Genomic DNA, 26,598 nt, shown 5'->3' with positions numbered 1-26,598 from the left:
AAATTACGCCAATATAACAAAGATTGGGACGCGACCTGCTTCGTAGAGCTCCTTTCAAATCTTTGAGCTAGTTGCAGTTCATAGACGATATTGAGATGAAATGGGTCGAACCGAGACTGTCTAAATGACTTCATTACCTTTGCCAAATCCTGCCACGATTCGATTAAAAATCACAGTGGACATATCTAGTTCCAACTATGTATTTTTGGGATACTACATCAAACCTGGAAGATTGAGAAATAAAATTCAGTCTCCATACAAAACCCACTGATTCTTACCTTTCATCTCAAGCCATCGAGTTGCCACCCTCCCCATACTTTTAGAGGAATTTCTGAAGGATTAACAACCCTAATCAGACAGATCTGTTCTTCTAATGAAATATTTGAAGAACATCAGAATATTAAAATCCCATCTGTGTAATCAAAACTATAAAGCCCACGCACTGCAATTGATAGGATTGTTATAAAAAACAGGGAAACCCTTTTGCAAAACAAAGAGAAAACACACATAAACATGGTTCTACTTGTCACTACCTATAACCCCGCCCTTCAGAACTTCAACACCATCCTTAGAAATAATCTGTCCATTCTTTGAACTAACGAAAGAATTGCCGATCATTTCAAGGATTCGCCAATGGCTGCGTTTAAACGCTCGAGGAACTGGACATGGTAGTGAGGGCAAGATTAGACAACCCGTTGCCAATAGTGGTTGCCGATCCCCGATGCCTTTTGTGCAAACACAGCACCAACGCAGACAGTTTTAAAATCCCCATCACAGGTCGCATCTACAAGATATTTGGCAACACATCTTGCCGCAAAGACAACTGCATTTATCTCATCAGTTGCAAAGTTTACTCTAAGCAATACGTTGGTGAAACAGGTGACCTCCGCAGAAGGATCAATAACCACTGCTGTACCATAATACCAAACCAAATCAAGGAGCCCGTTGGAGAACATTCTAATACGACTGGCCACAAATGGGAAGACATGACAGTATTGGTTATTAGTCCCCTACCGGTTTCACCGGAGGGAACTATAGCTTTCCTCTGCGCCCGTCAGTCCGTCCGTCCGTCCGTCTGTCCCACTTCAGTTTTCCACACTTTTTTCTATATGCGTTTGAAGAAAAATATGAAAGTTGCTGAACAGCTTCGAAATGTCAAACTACAGATCAAGTTTACTCTTTTGTAGCGTCTGGTTGACATATTTTTGAGAAGATTAATTTTTTAATGTTCGGGTTCAATGTGTATTAAATAAACGAGTATGTACCGTTTCATTTGTTGTTTCTGACAAAGAAATACGTTCTGTAAAATAGTATCAAGCATCGTGTTGTAAATTTAATCGACAGGGTTTTTTGTATTACACAATCGAATTCGTTATCGGGTTGGTCTGTTGATTCGGGATACAGAAGACGAAAAGACATTCTGCATAACAGTGCAATGTTTTCACAAATTTCTGCCAGCAATTACTTAATGGAATTGGAGACATTACAGAAGTAATTTATTTAATTTCTATATCAACTATGTAATTTGAATATCTCTGATTAAAGCATAACATCTCGTTTACAATAGATGTGAAATAGATGTATGCGTCGAAGCTTTCACAGAATAACCGATAGAGGACGTGTATTGCTTATGCATTATTCTCAGAATGTTTGTTTGCTTTATTTTCACCAGCAACAAATACACTTTTAATTTAGAATAATACTTTATCATGCATTGCATGAAAAATTTACAAGTATAAAATGAAGTGAAGAAAGGTTTAAATGAGTAGGCATCGTATAAAGGTATGCGCGATTTGTTTTAAAGATGCACTGATACTATACATAAAGGCACAATGTATAACTTTAAACCCTAAAATTATTGAAAAGTTATCTAATAACGTATGATGACTGAACTATTATAAATTTTATTATTAAGTACTATGAGATGTATAAGAGAGAAACCTCTGCTCATTTAGGCGGTAGGCAATTTAGGAACAATGAGTCATGAATTTCACAATTTTGGTAAACGGCTTCAAGGACATCATTACCACGCATTTATATATATTTTTTTAAATATATCTGGAAGTAGGTAAGATGTTTTAAAGACTTAATATTTTCTACTGTATGGTTTTTAACGACGACGACTATTAACAACAAGAAATCTACGTGACACAAGATACCCAAAAAATTAATACATGCGTTTGCAAAATGATTTTAAATAATTTATTTCATTCGGGTCAAAAAGCAAAAGCTATCAAAAAGAAGAAAAGTTTTAGCACCGTATTTTTGCATCACTAATTCACCGTAAACTAAATTACAAACTGGTGTTAGTACAATCATGGTCAACATACAATTTTATATTGTTAATATTTTTATATTGTTAATATTTTTAAGTGAACACGGAAGAAGTGATGTATCCTATGGTGACTATCAAAAGGTATCTTAAAGGCCAAATTGCAGAATAGCTATGAGGTTAGGGCATTTTTCTCTGGTCAAATTTCTAGAAAAAAAAAGAAAAGCATTCATGGTAATATAAAAAGTGGAGAATCCCTTATTACAAACTTTTACTGTGCAATCCTTAGAAAATTAAGTTACAACCTTCTAGACAGTGCCCAATGGGACATAAAAGGGGAACATGTCGCTGCCCTCTCTCATGTTAGTATTAGATACACCAGCCTCCCCAACAAAAGTCTCCGACAGAAAGGATCTAATTCCACAGATCATGACAAGATATCCCCTCCAAGCCTAAATTCGTCATTTTATATTGATCCATCTTCGTTTATACAAATTACAGAAAATGTAAAGGTTTCAAATTTTGCTTAGGAACCTCCGGTATTAACACCAATTCATCCAAGTTCACACCTAGCGATTATGTCAGGGCACGTAAGCAAATTTTTCCCGAAACGGTAAAACAAAAGCATTTTACTGATTTACCTTTTTTCTGCGAAACATTCTGTCACTTGTATTCTATAACAATTTATTATTTTTCACTTTAATATTATAATAAATTTTAAACATTTGTTAGGCACCCTTAATATCTGTCCTCAAAATTACTTAATGGAAGGTAACAATGTATTCCCCAAGGACACAACAGGCAAGAATAGACTACCTCGACGATTGGTGCTAAAGCTAATAGCTTTGTATGAACAAGTGAGGCCAAATTCTATATTACCAGCAGCAAATTATAGTACTAACATGTCAATGCATTGCGATTATTGACTGCGAAGCCCAATATAAAGATTTTGCAAAAGGGTTTTTCGCTAACTTAGGCATTAGTTCTTTGTCGTGTTTCCGAGTCAATGCCTTGACGCTTGGCTCTTATTTTAGTTGTGACCAAACATATCTCTTGTCACTGGGGATGACAACGCCTGGGGTTGACCATATTTATGAAGAGGTCGCCATGCAAAGATCGAAGGAAATTCTGTGCGGCGTTCTCAAGAACGAGGAAAGACTCGGCAGCTGGGCCGGATGAAATCTAGATAAAGACAACGATAGCAAAATACCCTAAGGGCCAGCTGACCTCGTGGTCAGAGTCGGATTCAAACTAACAGCTAGTCACCGAGCGGTAGGTGTGCTAAAGGCTATAATCTTAGGTGGCCGGCTGGGGAACCAGCTGCCTGATTTCACCTCCCACAGGGAAGGTACCCCTCACAGTACGCTGTGAGGCAGCCATCTATCGGGGGGGGGGGGGTAGGCGTAACAACCTGCTCTCCGTGTGCTCCGGACATCACAGAATACCTGGGTCTTCCCAACACCTAGTAAGGCTTCGGAGCAAGCCCTAGGGTGGTCCGTGCTTCGGCCGGATTCAGAGACACTAGCAGGGGGCGCCCGCCGGGTGCCGCACGGTTGCCAGGGGTCTGGCTTAATACGATCACCCTGATGACTGCTCCCAGGTCTTAACCTGAATCTCGTGGAGGGACTAGCCACCCCGATAATCCGTGAGAGTGTTGATCTATGGATTCATGCCTATGAAGGCTCCATAGGCTGCCAGCATGGCCCAGTACGACGAATATGTCAAAGTGAAGAAATTCGACTAAGTATGGTTAATGGCCTGCTTGGTAGTACTCACGTGGGGTGAATCACGAAACGAAAAGGCTTCGCCTTTTCCATATCAATTGCCAAATGCCTCGTTATATAACTAGTGACGCGCATGAATGGACTAGTGAGATTTGTTAGCAAAGCTTTCAACAACAAAACCGTCTTAGTAGCAGGCCACTCGAGTAGAACTGTACTTTTTTCATTATAAAAAATTGCTTTAGATATTCGGACACTTTATTTTTAGGATCAGGTTAATCTCTGAGAACAAGCCATGTATGGTACATTGCATTATAAGAACACAAAGTTGTCGACTATCTTTGATGACCTGACTGCTTGAAGATGTCTCGTTACTTTAAATAGAACTTCTGTGGCAATTAAACCTTCAAAATATACTAGTAAACCGCTTTCAAGCCTCTTGACATTTCGCATGTTGGGACAAATTAAGGTTGGCTTAAAAGAAGAAAATTGCACTATACATATTTTAACATTATATTTACTCAATAAAGGATATGTTTCAAGTGTAGTTATAAAATTAAGATTTATAGAAAACTAGTAGGTTGAAAAGAAATGCAGCAACAACGTTAGACACAGTCTATTCCGAATCGTTGAAGTGATATTCTCAATCATCTAACGATACTATATAAACAATTTTCTGATAAAGGGTTCAAAATATCTTATGGTTTAGCTGCAATAATGTAGCCCTCTGGTTAAGTAACGTTTATTTAAAGGTGTAGAACTAAAGATATCGAGATGCATATTATTAAATTTAGGAGCGTTAATCATAACACATAAGAATATTTTATAAAATATTCCAGAAACAATTGACATGGTTAGCCATTCTTATGAAATCCTTACAGTTTATCCGTAAATTCAAGTTTACTTGTAAGCTGTACATGTGTTTTCTCCTTTCTGTGCACCTTTTCATAAAGACAAAATTATAAGGTGACCTTCCGCAAGCGATGTATTATTCAGAATAATACTTTAAGAGAGACAGCATGTTCGGTAATACCAGCATGAACAGAACAATAGTTTGAACATTTGAAAAATAGCTGCTTATATAGGGTGGCTATAATAGGGGCGTGGAAATAAAAACATGGCGGCATAAGTCGTTCTCGGGTCAAAAAAAGGGAAAAACAGTTTTAACGTACGATTTAACATTGGTGATCGACTTGAATAAATATCAATTCGTTCGTATTTTTCTCTGCGCCTGTGCCGAAATGAGACTATAAGAAATACAAAATGGAAATGATTTATGCACAACTTACTCATACAAATGGAATAAATGTGTACGTTAGGTTAGGGTTATTCACGTGCCACTGCACGACGATGTTGAACACGCCATGATAATCAAATGATGCCTATAATTTTTTCTTGTAACATAAACGGGCAATATCCTGTTATTAGCGGTGCTGTCAATTTTAAACGTTATTAACGTCAATTGTAATACTTCTACAGTCTGTCCCAATATATTTATGCAGCACATTTGGACGATTTTTAATAAAAATACACATACCTGTGAAAGAAGTGCAATTGAAATAGTTGAAATGGATATTTTCCAAGATAATTTCATTGACACATTATCATCTTTCACTCAGAAAAAATCACAGGAACGAAAACAGATTCCTTACGGAGATTTATAATGAGGAATGTTTACATCTTTTCTCCATTCGGAATACACTCGGAATGCGTCGCGCAATTTTTCAACGTTATCATCCGGGCTTGCTGCAATACAAAATCTCCGTAGACATCACATTTTTTAGCATTGTATTGAAACCTGATAAGCTAACGGGGGCGTTTCGACTAAGAAATCTTGGAAATTTTTCATACTTTTGAATGAACATCGTTTGAACCCTGGGGTATTTATGAATATCAAGCAATTAAGCCAAATGTAAATCCAAAATATCTTGGGACAGAGTATAAATCTTTGATACTTCTCTTGGTATATTATAATGGTATTATATACCTTATTACTGTCACAGGTTTTACCTATTACAAACGCCTGTTGAGGGTTCATATATTTATTGTGGACACAGTGACAAACAATGAGAGTTTATATTAATCAAATGATAGAGAGCCCTGCAAATATAAAATTCCTTATGCTACTATATCATACATGTAATGCAACGCGTACTAAGTTTCTATCTAGATCTGATTTAACACATAATTACATAGCGATATCTTAATTCATACGATAAATTTAATATGTACATTAATTAATTAAAGTGAGGTAACTCTTACAGTTTCAATGCATATACAATATACACTTTTCCCATAATAATCATAAAAATAAGTTGCAATTAAAAATATCATAGACACATTCATGGGGAATTATCTCACCATTCTATGGGAATAAGCTTTCCTCTATGCATCTAATTGCAAGTTTTTTTTTTTTTGTTTTTTTTTTTTTTTTATTCAAACTTTCATGTACAAGTTATTTGCATCTTCTTATATGTTTAGTTTACAGTGCATACACATCACATATTCACTTCATTTGAGGATATAAGTATAATATAAACACAGTCACATAAAAAAGCACACGTACAGACAGGTGTATACACCGACAGACAGACATATATATGCACAAACAATCTTGAAAACTTGCTTTTATCACCCATGAAAGTTGGAGTATTTTTAGTTTTGAGGTGGGGGGGGGGTGAAAGAGGGTGGAGAAAGAGAGGGGAACACTATCTATCAAAAAATCATATATATGCAAGAGGATACATAAAAGTAGACTTAAAATTTTTTTTGGTCAATATTTGCTTACAATTTCCTTGCAGCTATTATAAACACATTTTATAACAAATCGCAAATAGTTTGCCAATACTTTTCATACTCAGCAAATTTACAATTCTTCAACAACAGTAGTTTCTCAATATGTATTCTATCAGTGACTGTTTGTTTTAACATGAGCGTCGAGAGGTTTGGGACATTCTTATACTTACTGGCAAAAATAAATTGTTTTACTGTAAGAATCAATATGTTTTGAAGTCTATACATATTTCTGTTTTTGAATTTACCAAAAAGTATAGTTTTTTTATCAAATGTCATTAAAAAATTAAACTTCCTTCTTAACCATTCTTCAAAGTAGAGCCATATTTCTTTGACATGAAAACAGTCCACAAATAAATGTTCTATAGTTTCTATGTCTTGATTACAGAAAGAGCAGGCTGGTGAATCAATTATATTGAGTTTGAAAAGGTACTCATTTGTTGGCAAAATTCTATTTAAAATCTGGAATTGCAACCATTGAAATTTGGATTCTTTCGAGGTTTTAAATGGGAGTTCAAAAATATTATTCCATTCTATTTCTGTAAAAGCAAATCCACTTTCTGTCCACTTCTTTACTGAACGAATTGATTCTTTTTTGTTATCGATGAGTACATAATACATATCCTTACATCCTTTGCTTTGTTTGTAAAAAATACTGAGAGAATTTGGAATAAATGGTCCATATTCTACCTTATTATTATTTAAGGCTTTTAATCTTTCAAAAACTGCTCCTTTCAAACTCCTATATTCTAGAAAATTGGTCTTAACATTTGAGTTTTCAAGAGTTTCAAGGCTTACAAAATTGCCTTCTTCTGTCATCAAATCTTTAATAAATTTATAACCACAGTTGAAATAATTCTTAATAAAAATTGATGAGTTATTAATTTTAATATTAGGATTAAACCATATATGTTCATTAAGTACTTTTATGTCATTTTGGCTATAGGACATAACAATTTTTACCCAATCTAATAAAACTTCTTTCCAAAACTTGTTACTTATCTTATTGCTAATATTGGTAATAAAGTCTTAACCTTTTTCCCATAGGGTTTCTATTTTTAATCCTAATTCTGATTCAAAAAGTTTTACCCACTTTGTATTAGAGTGGATAAGTCTTCTTATCCATGTAGATTTCAATGCACAAACAAATTCCATATAGTCTATCATTTTTAATCCCCCATATCTGTAATCTTGAATTATAATGTTTTTCTTTACCTTATGGACCTTGCCTCCCCATAAAAAAATGTAAATTTCTTTCTCAAACTGTTGAAGGTATTCTTCACTAGGTTTTGGTATAGTTAGGATTAAGTGGTTAAGTTTTGGTATTATCAGAGTTTTAATCACAGTCAATCTTCCAACTGTTGTAAGATTTCTTAATTTCCATTGTTTTATCAAACGGGTTACTTCCAAAAATTTTGATTGGTAATTAAATTCTACCATTTCATTCAAATTAACAGAAAATTTAACACCGAGTAGATCGAAAGTGGGATTGTTCCAGTCAAGCTTCCATCGCGAGTGGTGAAAAACTTCTTTTGAAAATTTTTTACTTCCGATCCATACCATTTTAGTTTTGGAGAAATTAATTTTTAGACCAGATATGCATGCAAAATAATCAAGTTCTCTTAAAATACCATCCATGGACTGAGGTGATCCATCAAATATTATTGAAGTGTCGTCAGCATATTGCGAAAGTTTGTATTCTACACCATCAATTTCAATTCCACGAATTTCTTTATTATTTCGAATCAAAATCCCTAGAACCTCAGCACATAGCAGAAAAAGATATGGGGAAATTGGGTCACCCTGTCTACATCCTCTCTGAGGAAAAAAATAATCAGAGGCAATTCCATTTTGTATAACACAAGATTTAATATCACTATAAAAAGTTTGGATCCAGTTTTTGATTGAAATCCCAAAATTAAAGAAATCCAGTGTTTGGTATATAAATTTCCAAGAGATAGTATCAAAAGCTTTTTCAAAATCGATTAACATTAGAAGGCCAGGGATCTGATTTTGTTCAGTATATTGCATTATATCATATATCATTCTAATATTTTCTCCAATAAATCTACCTTTTAAAAACCCAGTTTGGTCTTCATTAATTAATTTATATAATACAGTTTTTATTCTATTAGCAATGCAACCTGAAGCAATTTTATATAATACATTAAGAAGACTAATTGGGCGCCAGTTTTTTAAGAACTGTTTTGGTTTTCCTGCCTTTGGTAAACATGTTATTACACCTAGTTTATTTGATTCTGTAAAGTGTCCTAACTCGTAAGTATTGTTTATGGCTCTTGTTATAAAGCTGCCTAAGTCGTTCCAAAAGAATTTAAAAAATTCGCTTTTAAACCCATCAGGCCCTGGGCTTTTATCGTTTTTCATATTCTTCAAAAAGTTATAGACTTCCAATTTATTTAATGGGCCTTCAAGAAGATCAGATTCTTGTTTATTTAATTTGGGAATGTCATACAACTTTAATTTTTCGTAAATGTTTTCAGAGTCTATAGTTTCCCTCTTTTGATAAAGGTTATCGTAGAACATTCTTAATTCATTTAATATTTCAAATTGATTAAAAACAGTGGAGCCATCTTCTTTTTCAACTTTTGGTATAATTTTGCTCGAAAAATTTCTCGATTCAAGGCTAATGAAATATTTTGATGGCTTTTCACCTTCCTCTATCCACTTATCCATTGACCTTGCAATCTGTTTTTTCTAATAAGTTCTAATTCTGTTTGTTTATTTGATAATTCATCTTTTGTTTCTACTGTAAAATTCTGTTCAAGAAGTAAAATCTCTTGCTCTAATTGTTTTTCTCGTTCTGTTGTTTTCTTTTTCTTATAAGTTGAATAGGATATTGATTTTCCTCTAATTTCCATTAGTAATGTGTCTAGGAATGATTGGTCACTTATAATAAATTGTATATTATCATCTGTTGTTTCAATATTTTCTAAATTGTAAACTGGGCAGGCGTACTGCTGTTTTACATTTTTTATTTTTTCTTTGATTAGATATACATATTCTTTGTCTTTAAGGAGAGAGTTGTTAAATTTCCAAAAACCCTTTCCTTTAAGAAATTCATTTGCTCTTACATACAAGACAACTGGGCAGTGGTCAGAGCGGTAACTGTTTTCATATTTTACATGGAGAGATAAGTTAAGTAAAGATTCTGATATAAGAAAGAAATCAAGTCTAGCCTGTTTAATTGGGTTTTTTTTCCTCCAAGTGAATTTTTTTAGAGTTGGATTATGCTCGCGATATACATCTTTCAGAGTAAGTGTTTCCATAACTTTTAAGACTTCGAGTCTTGCTTTGGTATTATTTAAGTTCTTATAGTTCATGGAGTCTAAGTCCTTATCAAAAACTAAATTAAAATCACCACCAATAACTATATGCTGGTTAGAGTAAATATCTTGAATCTTATTAAGGACATTTATGTAAAAGCCTGGTGAGTCCGAATTTGGTCCATATATATTTATTAATAAAAATGGAAGACTTTCTATGGTAACATCTAATAAAAGAAAATTACCATCACTATCTTTATGTTCATTGAGTATTGTTATATCACAGTTATTATTGATTAGTATAGCTACTCCTCTAGAATTTGATTTATATGAGTTAAAGTAGGCTTTATAACCCCATAATCCCTTTATCAAGCTTTCTTCCTTTTCAACAAAGTGAGTGTCTTGAAGAAAGTATATATTATAATTTTTTGATTTTAAGACTTTAAAAATGTCCCTCCTTTTATTGATATCACCTAAGCCTTGGCAATTTAATGTCAATATGCTTAGATAGCTTTGATGCACTTTATCATCCATGTCTATATAAATGCTTTATAAGGTTTACGGTTCCCGAAAAGAATAGAAAGGGGGCAAATAAAAGGGAGAAAAAACAGTTAAAATGTAAAGGTTTGGAATTGCGAAAGCACATCACGCTTGCTAATTTTACCAACACTAAAAAAATAGTTGACTGCATGAAGTTGACCAAAAACAACCTTTTTTGTCAACTTAAAAAAAAAAAATCATACAATAGTATAAATAATTAGAATCGGTCGTGAGGAGTTTTATATGTATAACTTATTGTCTGTTTTTTTAAAAACCTTTAATCCTATGCTGCGCATACTACGTGTTTAAAAAAAAAGGTACCTTGATTTTCTGATGATTTGAGCTTGTTAATATGACAGCATATTATAAAAATCATACCAAAACTATGTGAGATATATTAATGTTCATGAAATACAATTATACACATGCACTCCCCCTTGCGTTGCGTTAACTATAGAATAAGAAAATAAACAACACTTACAATTACTGGTTCACATGTTTGTAAAGTAAAAAAACAAACCGGATATGATAACTATAAACAAAAATCCAAATAATTATGAACAGTCAGGACAATTCCGGAAAAACTCGTCCTAGGTAAGTTATATAGCAAAAGTTAAACAAACTATATTTACAGTCTAAATGAAATGAAAAACGTGTAAAATATTTACAATAACAATAAATCGGTGAGTTAAGGCTTGTGAAATATAGATGTACTATCTATACTATCTTACAGTACAGCTTTTCAGTAAAAATATTAATTAACAGTAATCGCGCATATTGTGGAAATATTAGTATATTATAATTGGATGCTACAGCGACTAAGGCCTGTACATGTATGTAAAATTTAAATAAACACAGTGATCCGATAGCAAAGTTTATCATGATTTTGTATACATATTTATCTGTAATTCAATTAACAGAATACTAAAAATACTATTGATTAAAAACATATACTTTGTTCATTTGGAACAATAGACAAAATATTTGATCATCATAAAGCATTCTGTAACCTGATTAAAGAATCAGTTATTCTTTTAAATAAGAATCAAATACTACTGACTTTTTAATCGATATTTACCAAATACATTTATAATACTGCTTCATAAGACATTACTTATTTGCTTATTTTATAGAAATTTACATGTTCATGGTACTATAATACATAGGATATTAGTTTATATGTTACTTACCCAAGAGATAGTCTGCTGTCAAACAACCAGCAGTTTGTGCATTTGAGTATGCTGTAAACGAATATGAGGTAGTGGATTTTTATTGGTCCAATCTTTGGACGTGCGACGCTGAACAATGGCAAGGTCAGGAATACAAAGCAAGCGATTCATAACGGGCATATGAAATTGATTGTCATCCGTTATTGGCTTCTAAATGATATGAAAAAAAGTCTTCTAAATGATATGAAAACTATACAAGATTTATTAATAACATCTACATCCGTATTTTGTATATAAACATTATATTTTATGTGCATTATTTTTCATTTTTTCGGGAAAAGTTAACACATGACGCCATTTTATACGGCATGCTTGTGTGTTCATCTGTGAGACTTGTTGATGTAAATTTGAAGTATATAATTAATAGACCTTATAGTTTTACTACATGCCCTTGTAATAGAAATAACGAGCACATTTTCATATTTTCTATGTATTTTCTTTAATCATTAGAACATAGGCAATTTCGCCACATATGATTCTGATATGAAGTTCTTTTCATATAAGAATCATATCGAAATCACATTAGAATGATATCAAAATTGATTCATACAAGAATTATATAATCCCTATCATATGATTCTGATATGATTTGAATTATATGATAACTACTTCATATGAGAATTATATCATAATAAAATCATATCAAAATTATATAAGATTCATATCATAATTATATGATTGGGATTTACATCAAAATATTTCCAAAGGAAATGTATGAAAATCATTTTAGATACCTTCGAATTAATTGCGGCCTGATTATTATTGGTTTTATATGAAAACTTGTTTGAAATTATAAGTGAATTTAATATTCAATGATTGGATTTCTATTGCTTTCAAGTAATGTAGGTAAACGGTGTATACATCTTAAAATTACTTCCTATATTTTTGTTTAATGAATAAAATCACTATTGATAAAAGGCATATAGAATAAAATATATTTTTTACGAATTCTATAATCAAATGTAAACAATTCCGGAATGAAACTTGAATCGGCTTCGATTTTGTCGTTCAAATGTATACGTCATATTTTACGTCACGAACGCCGAAGAGATCCAGAAACTGCAGGATGATTTCAGATAAAAAGGTAAGGATTTACCAGTCTTATTTCTTTTTCATTTACGAGCAATTAAATTAATCAACTGACGGTAGATTGCGAATAAATCTGCACATGCTATAGAACTGTTGCTGTGTTTTTCCAAGAAAATTCGAGTAGATCGTCGATCGGAATCATTCATCATTTCTATTTCTAAAAACTACTATATTCACTCTCTGGAGAGAGTGGAGTGTTGATATAAACGTGTGACGAAATACAGTTACAAAATTTAATGTAACAATAAACAATTTTATGATTTAAAATTCAGACCTGCGTGTTAAATTATAGGCCTATTTCCCACAGTGTAGAGACAGCTCTGTGCAGCTATAGCTAATTAAATTTGATTTAGATAGTACAACACTTTTGTAAAACAATCGCCAACTCAAAATATATCTCAATTAATGAAGATCAAGCGCATTCTGAACACTAAAAACGTTCAAAGTGAAAGTAGCCTAAATCTAGAGCAAAGCTTGATGTGAAGCAACGAGTAGGCCTTCCTCTCAGCTGTCGAAGATCAACATGGAAAGACTTACTGATTATCTTATGTTGCATGTCACGCATAAAATTATGTATAACTATTCATTAACATTATTTATGTTATTTATTTCATTTAAAATATTAATTTACTTTACAGATAATATAAGTAAATTTTACAAATATGTATATAATGTAAATATATTTATTGTTTTTTTTTCTTCTTTAACAAGTTATTTCAAGACAAGTACTAGTATTTGTTGGAAATGACCAGTCAGTCACATAAATGAGTGTTATTTTATTACATTTTAATTAAAACAGGTTATTCACAATTTGCTCACATCTTCAAAATAGTAGAATGGCATTTATTTCTACTATAAACCTTCAGTAATATTGTAGTATGAAAGTCAGTATTTTTTTTAAAAATATGAATGTATTTAAACTATGTTTATATTCATCATTTTATTTTGTGTTTTATATTTTTCAGCAAATGGCTATTATAGTACACACGCTTAATACTAAGATTTGGCTGGATGTAGTCTGAAGATGTATGACTATAATTTCAAGATCCTGGCATTCTCCTCACATTCATAGCAAGATTGCGTCCTGTTCTGAATCTGGTATGATACATATGATATCATGAAAATTAATTTAAAACTTAACTGCACTGTTAATACTTATATTTAACTTTCAAGATTCCTTAGATTGATATTAAACCTTTTGAAAGCTTATTTAATAGTTAACAACACATGATTGATTTTGCTTTTAAAATTTTGATTCTAAAAGCTGTTATGTTCTTTGTCTTAAGCATGGCTATAGTGAAGTTGCATTAACATTCCAGGATAAGATCTAAACTTGTCTTGTGCTTTGGTTAACACATCAGAAAGGGAGAAGTGGATGGAAAGACTTGAAGGGCTAAATGAATTTAGGGTAATACTTTACTTTGTCAAATTGATGCTGTAGTTGGATATTTAATTTCTCTCTCTCTCTCTCTCTCTCCTCTCTCTCTCTCTCTCTCTCTCTCTCTCTCTCTCTCTCTCCAAGCTTGCAAATGTAATAATTTAGCAATCATTATTACATGTGAAATAAATGTTTAAGAGGATAGGAAATTCATGTTTTATTTGCAACAATTGTCACCAAATCTTAAGAATAACATTGACATATCGTCGCATACAGAAGCTACATGTGTACTATAACATTGTGCTTATTTACAAATCATAAAAACTGATATCTTAATTTTTAAGTGTCAAAATATGTTTCTTTTTTCAGAAAACTAATGAAGCACCAAAGAACAAGAAGAATAGAAATATCTAAATGTTATCATTTGCAGGAATTAAATTTATTTTAATTCTGAGAATTGTTGTGGGTTTTTTTTTCTCTAGCTATAATTTTAGATAAACTCAAGTGGTTTGGAAAGGAAAACCAATGAAATTTCTCAGACCATTTGATGGGAGGTTGGAACAGCAAGTTGGGGAGTATCAATAAATGATTTTAAAGACTGAAAACATTTAGGGGCATTTTTTTTACATGTATTTGCATGTGAAATATGTGGATAGCATACATTCTATGTATCTTATTACTACTGAGGTTTAACATGTGTCAAATAGGGGGCATATGTTGCGTTGCAAAGCCATAGTTTGCACACATATTATATTCATACGATTCTCATATCATTTCAAAATTACATGATTGTCATATAAGAATTATATAATCATTATATAAGCGATCATATAATTTTGATATGATGCTCTTATCACATAATTCGCATATCAGAATTATATGATTCTCATATGATACCAATGATATGATTCTGAAATTATGCCCTTTTTTAATTATCTCATATCAGCGCAATCATATAAGAATCATATCATTTTGATATGAGAATGATATGTGGCGAAATCCCCTGTGAAGTCTTCATCGGAAGAAGTCCAAACGAACGCCGACTTGGAGAGGGGTTTGATCGCCGCTTTGTACTCCGTTGACCTTCCTTCTCTTTGAACGTGGGAGGTTGGCATACCTTATTTGTTCTCATCTTGGAGGAGCCTGTAATTAAAATTAGGGTATATAATTTATTATTACATTATATAAATCTGCATTTCAAATTCTATGTCATTATGACAAGCACATTTAACTGTTTTCTAAAAATATGATAGGTGACGACAGTTGCCTCTTTTCTCTTTCCTCACAGGTAAAGAACTGCTACCAGTGCCATGATGTGATGCACTGGCTGTGGACGTCGATGCTGGTTTTTGGCGTTCTGAACTGTCATTTTCCTCAAAAATAGCTATTGTTTGCCGCCTTTTCCAAGATGTAATTGACGACACTGAAAGGTTAATGCACTGAAAAGTAAATACATTTTATTTACATAACAAAAAAATAAATTAAACCACTAGTTAATTATTTTTTTTTTAATATTACTTTTGTGCTTCTTAGGTTTTGACTTTGTTTGGGGTTCTGCGCCATTGTATTTCTTATTTGGAGCTGAAATTAGAATATTATAATAAAACACCTGTGGTTTACATTTCTTTTCATTAATGAAAAATTTTAACATTTACCTCTCTTTCCTGCAGACCGTCGCAATGGCACTCCCTTCGATCTTTATTCCGATTCAGTAACTTCCAAAAGTCAAATCAAGGAAAGTATAAAATCATGAATTTGCCATAAAGTTCCAAAAAGAAGTATATAATTATTAAAGTTTATTTATTTTGCATACCTGTCCTCACTTTCAGTTTGGAATGCTCATCCCGCGGTGGATATATCCGTAATGTTGTCGACTATACGTTCCTGATAGCTACCGTCACTTTTCCTAGGCCATGACATGTTTCCCATGCGTCCTTTGAAGATTGTTGGAAATACAGGTGTTTTATAGACTAAGGGGTAGGACGAATGGAACCGAGAACGAAAGTATGGGTGGGGATTTAAAGACAAGACCCAATTAAAATGCATAACTTGATGGAAAGGGTCAATGGATAGGACTACAACACTGTGGGTTCGGAAATATTATATTGACAAGGAACAATTAAAATACTTAAAATAATAACAAACTATATGTACATATCGCCTTACCCGACCGTCTAGGTATTTGTATCGTCTATTGCTCACACTCCTCGCGTGAAGATGGTAATTGCTGCCATTGGAGAATAGTCTAAAAGAATGTGCAACCGTACATTATTTATTTATGAATGTATAACTATTTTGATACAATTAAGAGGGAATATATATTACCTGAAGAGGACATTGAAATGATTAAATGTAGATTGATCCCTTGTAAGACCTTACAGGGTTACCAATTCCATAAACATGAGAGGGTCCAGTCCATTAAGGTAAACAAGAGCTCTTATCAGAATTCGCTGCCAATGACGCTAAGCGGGTACAAAATAAGCATCGTATTAGAAATGGCCATTCCTTCGCTGGTCCTATGATGTTTTGCATCTTGCGTCACACCCAATGTTCGTTAATTTCCCTACATCCTGACGCCATGTTTGAGAGTAAGTAATGGATCGGAATACAGTGCACACTAAAATCGGAACACCCTTTTAAGAAAAGTTAAAAAGAAACAATAGAATAATGGTAGGGTCTTCCGCCGAAGACGGAAGACCCTAAAAAGAAATCTGAAAAAGAAACAATAGAATAATAGTAGCTGTTTGGGTTCCCTTTGTGGAATTCATCTCGTCGGCCACAAGGACACGGATGAAGCTCTACCATTCAGTCAACTGAATGATAACTGAATGGTCTGGAAAGGTGACTGGATGGCAAAGCAATGCCATTCAGCCACATTACAGTTTTCTATCAGTAACATTTCAGTTGACTGAATGGCAGAGGTTCATTCTGTGGGACATGTCTAACTCCTCAGTACCTTATCTATAATGCGTTCCCGATATCTGCCGCATTTCTTCCTGGTCATAATCATGACTTCCGTACTTTCTGACAATACAATTTTCTTTATTGTCAAAACATTTTGTTTTCTCTCGGCACATATCGGCTAACCCGACCGTCTAGGTACTCGTATCGTCTGTTGCTAACATTCTGAGCATATAAACGGTAAATCCTGCCATTGGAGAATAATCTAAAAGAATGCACAACTGTACATTATTTATTTCATGGATGTATTAGTATTTAGATGCAATTAAGAGCGATATATTATTACTTGAAAATTAACCTTAACAAGAGCAGTAATTAAAATGTACTGCCAATGACTAAGAAAATGAGAATAATTTAAAAGAATGCACAACTGTACATTATTTATTTCATGGATGTATTAGTATTTAGATGCAATTAAGAGCGATATATTATTACTTGAAAATTAACCTTAACAAGAGCAGTAATTAAAATGTACTGCCAATGACTAAGAAAATGAGAATAATTTAAAAGAATGCACAACTGTACATTATTTATTTCATGGATGTATTAGTATTTAAATGCAATTAAGAGCGAAATATTATTACTTGAAATTAACCTTAACAAAAGCAGTATTTAAAATTTGCTGCCAATGACTAAGAAAATGAGTCCAAAATAGTCTTCGGATGAGAAATGGCCATTCCTTCCCTGGTCCTATGTTGTCTTGCATAGCCACCCAATGTTCGTAGATTTGCTTGCTTCTTGACGCCATGGTGAATAGTAATACATGGATCGGAAAAACCGCACGTAAAGGGGGGGGGTGAAGGTAAAGTGAGACGGGTGCACATCGAGATCGAGTCCCAGTCACTCACCGAGTTTGACGCAGTTGTCATGAGAAACTTGATTTTTCTAGTGATAATTCTGGCGCTATGTGTGAGGAGAGGAGTCCACGATATACCTTTTCAAATTCGATCCCCCACCAGTCATGCTAACTCCTCAACCAAGACCACTCCGCCGTTCGACAAGGCAGAGGCGCCCACCCAACAGCTTAGCCCCCCCCCCCCCCCACACTTTTTTGGCAAAGTTAGTAAGATTTTTTCGGTATACTCCCCCCCCCCCCTCCACGGATTAGGATTTCCATGATTTTGGGAATTTTTTTTCCCCCAATATTTCTGAGGATTTGTCTAGCCCCCCCCCCCACTTTCAATTTGCTTCCGACGCCAGTGCTTATTGATTTCTCCAACCTCCTTTTGTAATGATAAATTTTTTAACATATTGACTTTTCTGAAATTCTTTATGAATTCAATAAACAAAATATAAATATTTGAATTATTTGTAATCTTTGTATTATCGTGTCAGCGGTTGTTTTGTAAATTTTGAGTAAATTGCTACAGACTGTTTCAACACTAAACATAATTGAAAAAGACATGTTGAAATTTTGAACATTTTAAATTTTGCAAAAATTGCATACATTTAATTTCCGGAGGATTCTCCTCCCTGTCTCAGAGCTTCCAAGCTTTCATCAAGCTTCAGCACGCGCTGCTGAAGGCTTTCTTCGGCGATTGTCTGGAAAAAAATATATATTGTAATGAAAAAAGGAAAGAAAACTTAAAGATGTATTTTAAAAAATCTGTGTTCAGTAGTTTACATTCCTACGAAACGAAAGAAGGGCGGAAAATAGGAGGTCTGTTTAACAAAGAAAAATTTCCGACTACGTAAAGTTATTAGCAGAATTAAATTTGGTCGTACTCGTTAATGTTTTCTTTGTAAAACAGGTCCTCTAGATAATCGTGGTTAGATCATCCTTAAAATAATGTTTGCTTGCGCTTTCCCGACTCAATTTTTAAAAAAATATTTGTTGACAAGATAAAAGGAATAAAAAAATATATTTCGTGTTCTGCAATGTTGAGAAATTGAGTCGGTCTGGAGAGCACAACCAAACAATTTACAAGGTTTTAATTGATGGAAAGTCTGAGGGGTTGAAATTTCACAAAACTATGATTAAAGTTAATAGCAAATCCTCAACACTTGCGTTTACAAGAAAAATGTAAATTTCCGGACAACATCCGGTCAGATAGATCAACCCGGAAAGAGAACCAAGAAGTAAAATAATGTAATTTTATGACTAATGATATACAACATATATGATAAAGATATTTACTTTTAGTCTAGTTCAGTTGTCAATAGCATTTGCAAAGTGCGGTTGTTTTCGAGCATGTCATTTTGTATCATATGCAACAAGTCATTTTGTAACAAATCTTCTCTCATGCCTCATAATAGAGAGATACATGAAAAATCAGAAAGTTTTCGATGCGATATTTGTGAAAAAGTTCTGAATCGAAAAGACAACTATGATCGCCACGTTAGGGTGTGCAAAGCGGAATTTGTACTGCGACTACACGTTCACGTTTTCATCTCATCGCACCGCACGTCTTCATTGAGCACAGAGATACATTATTTAAATGCGAAAACTTCAGCGTTGAATATTTTGATGAGAACAAAATGTCAACGACACCAGCAGACACGCAAGGTATGCTACTATAAAGTTTTAATTTATGCGTCCGTGCCGGAGAATCAAACGGAGTGCTCACTCCCCACCTTCCTCCGTCTCTGTAAACTCTATTCTCCTTCTTACCTATAGAAAATGTATACGTATAAATTCTTTAACATAGTTTATTTCAGTTATTTCTTTGAATTAACATTTTTAACTTAAACAATGTTACTTAATCAATATTTTAGATGTTGTTTTGTTATTTCATTGTAGAGATAAAAATGTAATGAATCATATATACCCGTCTAAACAAAGGGGCTCTCGGGGTTGAGTGAATTATAATTGGCCTGGCATCTAACCAAACATCGTTAGTCTAAAATAACATAAAATAAATTTTAGATATCCATATAAAAAAAGATTATAAAAAAAATTACTTATATGATATTGTAGATATCGCATTTTCATCGTTTCACATTTGTCGAATAGTAATACCCAGCATTTTAATGCAAAGTATCTCTAGCTTTGAAAACTCGCGGATTCTTAGTCTTGTAAAATTAGATCATAATTTTTTTTTTTAAATAATTATTTTATGTATGTAAATATTTATATTAAAAAAACTATTTACCTTCTTAAATAGGTATAAGATAATTTCAAAATAATACTTACGCTTCCAACTTTTCTTCCTGCCATGCATCTTCTTCTTCTTTCGATTAACTGGGACGATCTTTCAGTTAATTGCTCACAAAGGAGTGAAGCAATCCGAAAGCATCGATTTATGTATATGCTAAGAGAACAAAGAGAAATCTTTTTACTTTTTCATATCAATCAAAACTCTGTATGTGTAATTAAACTGTCTGGAAAAAGCACTTCATCCGTACATCTGTTCCTTCTTAACACATTATAATCCGGGATTTTAAGATTTACTCAATGAAATATTTTAGTTACTTCCCTTCAGCATGGGAAATGAATATAATAAACATTGATGAGCATTAAAAACGCTAGTCGATATAATTTATATTCCGTTTTTATAGGTTATTAACCAGCATTTAAAACTTTTATACATTGATAATTACAAAGAATAGTGTCTGCATACAATTAAATTTTAATAAAAATTTATTCTTCTCTAAAAGATTTTTTTGTATATTTTATTTACTTAGATCAATTTTCCATCAACATCCACTACGACATTGCAACAAAACAAAAGCAACAAATCTGTGGTTATATAAACATCTCGTGATTTTTGTTCGTTTTATATAAAAGGTATTGATATTTTTTTTAATTATTAATGTTATTGATTTATTAATGCAGAATAACGATGCAACGACATCTTCGACGTCACCTCAACGACACAGATCTGTGGTAAATTTGGCTAATAACAAAATTTCGCATCGTCATCTACCATATGAATTTTGTTTTGGGTAAGGGTAAAGTTACTGTACCAGAACACGTTAAACGCTCAAAATCTATTATTTCGATGACGACGAATCAAAAAAGTGTTTATATTAGGACAACCTTTGTGCTTTCCGCTGTCTAGCATTGCACAGGGACAATGATTGGTTATTGCTGGAAATTGAAACCCAAAAGCTATTTGAAAAATGGGTTTCTTTTAATAAAACACAAGACATGAAAATAAATTCAGCCCTACAATCCTTTCCGGGTATTATCTTATCAAATTGTCTATTTCGAGAAATGTTTTGAAATCAATGTAAATGTATATTCTTTGCAAGAAGATGGGACTGCGCAAGTTATTTACAAATAAAAATATATATTTAAATCTCTTCGACCATCATTTCGACCATCATTTGTCGTACATCACTAAATTTGACACGTACGCCAAAAACTTTCAATGCAGATTTTGAATTTCTAAATAATTTGAAAAAAAACACCAGCGTGTGTGCACAAAGAGAACAAAGAAACAATTCCAGGGAGGGTTTTATTCTACTACAGATACCGTTTTTGATAAGTTAGAACAACATGGTATATCAGTTAATGCTAATGAACGTTTTTATGAATGGTTTTTAGAGTACGATTTTGAATCCATGCTAGTACCAATTAATAGTCAAAGCAGTGTTAATCTCCAATACACGGAACAACACGTCCCCATATCCGTAAGCGTGTGTTCAAATGTAGACGACCACACCGAACCGCGTTGTATTGTTAAATCCAACGTCGACAGTCTCGTCGAAAAAGTGCTTGATTACATGTTAACAATTGCTCGAAAAGCTGCAGAATTAACCAAAGAAAAGTTTTCAGATGTTTTTGCCGCTCTCGATGACTTGGTGTTTGACCAGGGAATTTGTAATGACGTGTTCGAGAGGCTGGGGATGATGAAGAAATTCAGGAAATGATAAATGAAGATAGAAAATTTACAAATAAATTAAAAGAGGAATTTGAAAAATATTGTGAACAAATGATCTGCATTGATTTTGATTCTGCCAAATATGATAATAATTTGATTAAGAGTTACCTCGTCAAACACCTCCAGCTCGACGAGAACGAGGCCTTCGTTGTCAAACACAATAATTCTTATTCGTGCATCAGAACGAAAAAAAAGTTTTTAGATATCTCACAATATCTGAGTCCTGGTATTAATTATTCGGGGTTTTAAAAAGCGTTTGAGGTTCAAAAATGTAAAGGTTTTCCCCCTATGAATTTCTCGACGATACTGACAAACTGGATTGCGACCGACTTCCGCCTAACGAGGCCTTTTATTCCAGTTTAAAGAATGCCAATATTACCGGCGAAGAGTATGCTTTCTGTCAAAGTGTGTGGAACGAAAGGAAAATGACAACCTTTAGCGATTTTCTAATCTGGTACAACAACCTTGATGTCGAACCTTTCGTACAAGCCGTTAAAAATTTGCAAAAGTATTATTTCGAACGACACATCGATATACCGTATTCAATTGTAGTATTTTGGTACCGGGTCTTGCACGGCGAATGTTGTTTGAAAGTGGTACAAAAGAGGGGGCTAGTTTTGCCTTGATCGATCACGAGAAAAAAAATCTATATGACACCATCAAAATAAAATCGAATCACAAATAAGGGCATAACTGCCACCGGAAACTGCAATGTTCATAAAAATGGCCGACGCCAATTTGTTTTTCAAATTTTATCCGAAAGTAAACACCTGTAAAATGTTTATTTATTATCCAATATTTACGTTTGTTATATAAAAACGTAGGTAATTTCCAGTTCTTTTACTGTGCAAAAAATCTTGTAATTAAAAAAATATCTTATATGCTTTCTCTGACATTCTTTAACCCCACCCCTTAATTCTACGAAAAGTTAAGACTCTCAATGGCAAAAAGTTGCAACTGTCTTTGCAAAAAGTTGCAACTGTCTTTGCAAAAAGTTGCAACTGTCTTTTGAAGGCTGGCGTCCAAATGATTGGCATATGTCTCCACAGACTTCCTGGCATCACTAATGGTGAAGGGCTTCTGGATGCCAAGTTTTTGCTGGAGAGCAACAATGGCCCGAGATACCTTCAGGAAGGGTTGACCATCAAACTGCAGCAACATGTTTGGGCTCTTGCTCTGTGTTTTTAATACTATATCCAGACGGATTTTTCTAATATACCTTTCAATGAAGTTTTGGAGGTATGACCTAAGAACAATCTTACCTGAATACTGCTTTGCTGTTTTGTGCTCGTGCACAGGCACAACAAGAACCTTTTCCCCTGTGTTCTTGTCCGTTATCTGATATTCAGGATTTTCGAGCGAAGTCTTATACTGATCGACATAAAAATGCATGACTACTCCCCGTCTCCGTCCTTGTCTAAGACATATTTCTGCTGCTAGATACCTGTTAATCAATGCAGCTCCATCTCTTGTCGTAGAGATAATTCAATTCTCGATTTTTTTCAAGTTCCTCTTCGGCAGCTTTCCGAACTGCTTCGACAATGTCGGACAGAACCTTTGGTGAAGGCGGCGGGGGTTTCTCAGCAGTTTTTGACGGTACCTGCCGTGATGGTTTCACAATAGCTCTGGACATGAAGGAGACGATCATACTCGGGTCTGTCTACGTTGATCATGTCCGTTGTTCGCAGGTAATACTTAAGAATATGGTTTAATGATTTGTTATAGTTTACTATTGTCTGGTGGTTTACTTCGTATGTTTCCAGAAAATTGTAGAATTCCAGGATGGAGTCTTTGTCCAGCATTTTGGATGAAACCTCTACTTTGGGATTACCTATCCTCCATAGCATTTTATGAATGTTCCCTAAATAATTATTTTTGTTCTGTCCTTCAATTCCTGTGGCCTTAAAGTAAACGCTGTCCATATGCTTCCGTATCGGAAGCTCCAAGAACCCCGCAGGAACATCATAAAACCCAGTTTCTTAAAGCTTTTGCTTCAGACCAGATGTATACTCTTGCGGGGCTCCATTACTTTTTATCGCTTTCCTACCGTAATCGGGGGAGCTTGGATCCCTTGGAGGATTCCTCTTCCTAGGCGTATACTTACCTATATTTTCTTCTGGAGGAGTGGTGTTGGCTTCTTCGTCGCTCTCGACAGACGGCCTGTAGGAAACATCCTTTGTATCCACGTCTTCCTCTGAGGACAACGATAAAATTCTTTTAACTCGTGTTGGTCGATGCAACGGCTCTTACTCCTCTCCAATACATTCTTTCTCTGGGGTAGGTGCAAAAATATCCGGGCAATAGGGCAATTGTTCCTCTTCATCTGGAACGATTGAAGACTTACCTTTACTCGGTGATAAAGTTTCTGCATTCATAGGTTCCACTGTCACAACATGGACTTTATCTGAATTGAATTCTGCTTCTGCAATAAAATTTTCAGCATGTGGACATTTTGCAAAGCGCTATTTACATCTTATTGAATTCTCTGAGTGTAAGAAAATTTCAATTATTTCATCTCTTACCATCACTGTCATTCAAATCTGCAATAGGGTTTGCTGCAATAGCCCTAACCCTGTCATTTAAATCTGCAATAATATATGGTGCAATTGTGGGAACCACAATTTGGGTCGGATTTCTACGTCCTAGTTCAGGGGGTGGTGCTCTCATACGGGCACCTAGAGGTATTTTCTGGTGACCGAGCTGTCGCATCATTAAAAGCACCACCGATTTGTCGTACAGTTTATCTTCCAAACTCCTTGGATTGACATAAATGTGTTGGCTTATATCCATGGCTTTTGCTCGAAAATCCTTTAGAGATTGATTGATAAATACATTTCGCTCCTTAACAGTGTCTTCATCAGGTCCCATGGGACATCTCTGCATATGAGATTTCCAACGTTCGGGACGTTCTGTACCATATCTAATTAAAAACAAAACAAGGGAAAATCATGATAAGCAACAAGCTAATTGAGAGTCCGTTTTGTACTGAAATGAATAAAACGGTGTGTTTAATATAAAACTTATAAAATTGACTTACGCGAAGCAATAGTTACAGGGTACTCAATGTTTGCCCTTTAACACCTTTTCTTCTCTGATATTCTTCTTTTCAGGTGCAGAGGTTATTTGATTGCACTGGTCTTCAGGTCCTGTATCTGCAGTTTTCGTTTTAGGTTGACCCTTCTTCTTAACATCATTCTTCGTTCTAGGTTTTGTCTTCACCTTACAAGAAATAAATATACAAACCTGTCGAAGTGCTACAGAGGACTCCTGTAGTCGTGTGTAGTTTTCAGACAAAACCTTCTCCAACTCTTTGAGTTTGGAAGCGAGGATGTCTAACTTCTCATTGGTATGGTTTTCGTCAAAAGCTCCATCCTCTTTCAACGATTCTACATAAGAACTTACCTGAATGGAGTGTTCAACGCAATATTTAACCCACTTGTTAGAGGATTTGATTGTTGTTGATGCCATGCTTTTTAAAGTACACTTGACTATATTTTAAAAAGCAATTCTGATATCAATAAAAAAAACACCCCTAATATACCATTCAGAGCAATAGAACTTAATTATTTCTTTTCCAGGCAATTGGACAATATACCCGGGAGTTATACACTTGTATGTATGTATATGAGTCATTATCAAAAAACGCAGAAATAAAATTTAAGAAAAATCAAGAATTCTCTTGTGTTGAAAAATAATTTTATTCAATTGTAAACAATAAACAAAATTCTGAAGAATACAAAACCACTTAACTCCCACCTAGAAATTATTTGATTTCGATCAAAGAACTGGTCATACTTAAATGTTGTCCTTCCTGTTACACACAAGGAAATACAAATTTAAATAAAATGAAGCAAAACAATATTCCAAAATTTCTACAGACAATATTGTGAAAGCATGACAAATAAAGAACAACTAACATTTTTTCAATGAAACAGAAGCAAAATACAAAATACAATAATATAATAGAAAATGTTAAAACAGGTAAACATTTTCTTTGTTATTTTCACAATTTTACAGAATAAAAAGATAAGTAAAAAGCTCAGAGTGCTTATATTTGATCAGAAATGAAACTTTAAGCATATGTGTAGACCCAAACCTAAAAGAAATATACACAAGCAACATATTTTTATATTTATGGTGCTGTATCAGGAAAGACTGAGCCTCGCAACAGGAAAGACAGTTTGTTGTATTAAACAAGTCTCTCCTGTTACAAAATCGTAATTCTAATTTAAAGTTGATTGATAGTAAACTTAGCATCAATCTCACAGCTTGGAGTCAATTAATATGCTGTTAAAATATAGATGAACCTTAAACAATACCATTAAATACTATGATAAAAGTTTTATAATCTTTACAGTAAAAAGTGTAACAGGAAAGAACAAAAAAAGCAACAGGAGGGACTTCCTGTGTACATTCAGATCAAAATCTTCATTTGGTTCAACACTGAATATAAAAATCCTGAAAATTGACTAAGGTGTTGTTCCTAATATATAATGACATTTGTG

General features: G+C 33.7%; 1 protein-coding gene and 1 long non-coding RNA gene across 2 annotated transcripts in view; both read left to right on the top strand.

The window, feature by feature from the left end:
• Positions 1–26,598, top strand: part of LOC128168829 (uncharacterized) — a 324,047-nt gene that overhangs the window by 86,268 nt on the left and 211,181 nt on the right. The gene's annotated exons all lie outside the window — the stretch shown is intronic.
• Positions 13,747–15,457, top strand: LOC128168835 (uncharacterized). Its single transcript, XR_008241460.1, has 3 exons — positions 13,747–14,026; positions 14,248–14,336; positions 14,676–15,457. It is a non-coding gene; the product is annotated as an uncharacterized LOC128168835 (long non-coding RNA).

This window comes from Crassostrea angulata, unplaced genomic scaffold (assembly GCF_025612915.1).
Source record: "Crassostrea angulata isolate pt1a10 unplaced genomic scaffold, ASM2561291v2 HiC_scaffold_57, whole genome shotgun sequence".
NCBI classification, from domain to species: Eukaryota; Metazoa; Mollusca; class Bivalvia; order Ostreida; family Ostreidae; genus Magallana; species Magallana angulata.
This window is presented reverse-complemented; position numbering and strand designations above follow the sequence as displayed.